Here is a 4175-nt window from a genome sequence, read left to right on the forward strand (position 1 = left end):
GACCGACTTCATGGGGCAGGGGTAAGTCCTCATGGAGTCCGTGGAATGGATTAGTTAGAGGGATTGTAGCCAGATTTAGGTTGGGAAATAAAATGGGATTAATTTGGAGACAGTGACAGACTTGTGAATGTGTAGAGGGGACGTAGCTTAGCTACGTAGAGTTAAAAGGAACGTGCTGTAGTTTAAGGGACGACGTGGGAGCACGAGTTAGTTAGGGGAGGTAGTTAGGAGGATGGCAGAGTTCAGTGGTGTGTGTGTTGAAGAGTTGGTGAGTGAAGTGGAAGCATGTGCTTGTTGAGTGAGTGAGGCCAGCGGGTCTGTGTGAGTGGAGTGAATGGGGAATGCATGGTGCGATGAGTGATTGGGGGGAGGAGTGACTCCCGCCCAAGGGACCCCGGGGTCAGTGTAGAGTGAGTTAGCTGGGTTAGTCAAATTGAAAAATGGAGGTCGTTTTGTTGTTGGTGGGAGTGTAGGCTCGAAACCCATTTGGAGGGGTGCAGGAGCCCTGTTGACGGGCTTGGGAGCGTGGCTGCGAAAGGTGAGTATCGCTGAGTGGGTACCCCGGGCACCAGGCTAGTCGGCCGCGGTAGGCCAAGGGCCCATGGGGGGCCGGGATAGAGTAGTGGACACGGGTGCGCCTGCTTGGTGCGGGGGCCCGGGGCGCCATTAGCCGCGTGGGCAGTGCAGTGGGCACGGGTGACCCTCGGAAAGGGGCCCGGGAGGCCGGCCTGCCACGTGTGCGTTTCAGGGGAGGTGCCATGGGGGCACTCCCGGTGTTAGGGAGCTGCTAGGCTCGGCGACAGTGTAGTGCCCGGGCGTGCCATAGCGGGAGATTCGGCAGAGGGTCGTGCCTGCCAAAAGGAGCCACGTGTCCCAGCCAGGAGACCGTGTGAGGGCACGGAGAGAAAATTGGGGGGTGAGGCCCGAAATTGTGAGGACACCAACACAGGCGACGGGAATCTGGGTTGATAGAACCAATAGTTTAAGCGAGAGGCGCTTGTTGAAAGCCCCGGGGTAGTTTAACAGTTAAATGGTTAGGGTAGATTAGGAGATGTACCCCTCCGCACCATCCATCCCCTCGCTCTCGTTGTGGGCCGCTGGACCCACTTTGGGTTAGATCGCCGAACTCTGGGGAGGCCATTCTGAGGCTTCGTTGGGCCTCGACACAGGACGCTAGCTCTCCCTTATTCCCCTCCGGGAAGGGAACGTAGGGGTTGGGAGTAGGCTAGGTGACAGGATAGGTTAGCCGAACAAGGACGATAAAGGGGGTTAGGGGACGATTTATAGTGGGGGAGTAAAAATAAAAACAACAAAAAAAGAAGTTGGGGCTAAATTGGCGTTTGACAAATTAAGGGAGTGGGTATGTACAGTGACAGGCAAAGGCGATAGGTTGGGAGGGAGACAGGTAGGTAGGTCCGAGCCCGCCTTCCAAGTGGCCAGCACCACCGCACTCCCTCCACCAACTTCCACTAACGGCAAAAGCTGGCCAGCTTCATCTGCTGGCTGTGTTACTGCAAGGCCTGTGCCGGCCAGTTCATCTGCTGGCTGTTTTTCTTCGAGGCCTGTGCCGGCCTGGTTCTGTGGGCTGTGTTTGCCTGCAGCGGCCTTCTTCTGCGGGCTGTGTTTGCCTGCCACCTTTGCCATGCCATGCCCACTGCCCACGTTCACCAGCCCCGTTCAATTTTTGCTTTGCCCCCCCCTGTTCATTGCCATGTGCGCCAGGATCAAGGCAACAGTTTGCAAGCTGCGAGAACTGCCCTGTTGGCAGCTACAACACGGGCCTGCAGTGGCGGCCCGTGCACCGTACTTGTGTTCATCCATTCATTCGTTGTGCTCATTGCGTGTGCCACTTGAGCTGGCACGGAGACTGCGTTTGTGCAGCCCATGCACCGTTGTGGTTCACTGCATTCAGTTCAAACCGTTCATGCATCCATTCGTTGTGTTCATTGCGTGTGCCACTTGAGCTGGCACGGAGACTGCGTTGTGCAGCCCAAGCACCGTTGTGGTTCACTGAGTTCAGTTCAAAAGGGAAGGCCTTGGACTGCGTGTGAGCAGCCAGCCACGTTCCCTGTCACCTGCATTGTTTTGAGCCAGAGACTGCATGCGGGCAGCCTGGCTCCCTGCTAACTGCTTTCTTTTGCAGAGTTCAATGATCCTGGGCCATGGTTTAGTGTAAAATTTGTAAGTTAAGGTAAGATGTACTGTACATATGAGTGCGCCCCCGGCATGTATGTCTTAGCGCCGGCAATTTTATTTAAGTCGTCCGTGTGAGTGAGTTTGTTTAGGTAGTTACGCAGCCCTCAGGTTATTTATTTTGGGGACACGAATACCATCAATGTCGCACTCAGGGATCCGTAGGTAAAGTGTACTAGGGGAAAACTACACATGATGGCACACGAAAATTTGACGACTCGGGACGAGTCTGTAAAAAGGGAAGGGGGTAGTGTTGTGGTTACCAGATTCGCAAACCACCATTCAGGTCCCTTAGGTGAGGTATCTCGGTAAGTGCATGTGTAGTTAGGCCCAAACCCGTTGTCTAGTGGGAATACATGTCATTTATACGTGCTGCGACTCTTTAGGATAGCCGTTTTTCTTTTACTATCTTTATTTTGGACCAACCGCCATGATCACAACCACAACATCAACCACCGACCACAACCACCGCTTCACCACAACCGCCACGACCTTCCCGTCACACCTCGCCACCGTAGCATCACCACCGTTCTTGCCCCGCTGTGGGTACCGGTGTTGGACTCATGCAGAACGCGCGTCGAACAGCGTGTACAAAATCACGGATTTTCTGCTTCAAAACGGATCGAAAACGACACACGCCCACTTTTTGCCGTCCAATCGGTGAGCGAGGGGCGGGTGGCCCGCCCCAGGGCGATCGATATATGCAAATTTGTGGATCAAAAAGCCTTCACGCCCACTTTTTCTCGGGCCAATGGGGAGCGAGGTGAAAGGTCAAAGGGAGGGGGTCAAAGGCGAAGTTACGGGGGGATAAAAGGACGGTGTTCGTCAGCCAAAGGAGTCGTAAAAGTCGGAACGAGGAAGGAAGGAGTCGGAACGAGTAGTAAAAGTCGGAACGAGGAAGGAAGGAGTCGGAACGAGTCGTAAAAGTCGGAGCGAAAGAGTCAGCAGAACGAGAACGAGTCGTAAAAGTCGGAGCGAAAGAGTCAGCAGAACGAGAACGAGTAGTAAAGGTCGGAACGAGGCGAAGGAGTCGGAACAGAGAGTCAAGACTTCGCGGGCGGTGGAGCTGCTCGTCGTGTGCGTTGGAGTCGGAACGGAGGGGACGAGCTGTGGAGAGGCGGCGAGTCGGACGAAGGGTGCTCGCGTCGTGCAAGGAGCTGCGCGCCCGAGGGAGGCCGGCAGCGCGACCTGGCCGAGGTGGAGACGCTCGTCGCACATAATAAAGATCCTCTATACCCCGAGCATCAGCAACCCCCTCCTGTTTCCCCCCGCGCTGAGATAGTGCGACCAAGGGGGCCCCGTTCCCACCCCCTGCCAGGCACTGTCCACGAGGCCCGCGGGTTGCGGGGCCATCGCCGCTCCGCGTCTCATCACCAGACGGGTAGGCCCGACCAGGTCTCGGCCCCAGGCCTACCTCATTCTTGAGGGTATTTCTTTTCCTTGGTTTTGGGTATGTGTTGTCGGCGCCGTCTGTGAAGTAGAATTGTATAAGTGTTGCCGTGTGCTCGGTAGTCGGTATTAGCTCTGCACTGTGTTTTCACTTTTATGTTTGCTTTTTGTGTAAATGGAATTGTGTTTTCTTTTTTTGTGTGCATTTGGTGGAATTGTATTTGTGTGCTTCCCGTGTGCCGAGAATAAATGTGCTTTATTGTTGAACTGTTCTCCCGCTTCGCTTCGTCTTTTCCTCCATTGAATCCCCATCTTGCTTCACGTAAAGGGTTGGTAGTGGGCTGAATACGCCCGATAATTAATCGAACCGTCGAGGTCGACGATAACACCGCTCGGTTATTCTGATAGTACGGAACGGGTCGCTTAAGTGGCCCGTGTCCGAAGTCGACCTGCGGCGAGGTGCGATCGCCCGGTCTACCCTCCGCGTGGGTACTTAGGTAGTTCGAATTTGGCGAGCAACCCTATCCCACGCGGGGGCTGATTGGCTCGATCGCGGTGAGACCGAAAGGTCCACCCGTGACTGGTTCCCGGCG

This window comes from Eptatretus burgeri, chromosome 18 (genome assembly GCF_056783735.1).
Source record: "Eptatretus burgeri isolate ZD-2024b chromosome 18, Ebu_testis_v1, whole genome shotgun sequence".
Classification (NCBI taxonomy): Eukaryota; Metazoa; Chordata; class Myxini; order Myxiniformes; family Myxinidae; genus Eptatretus; species Eptatretus burgeri.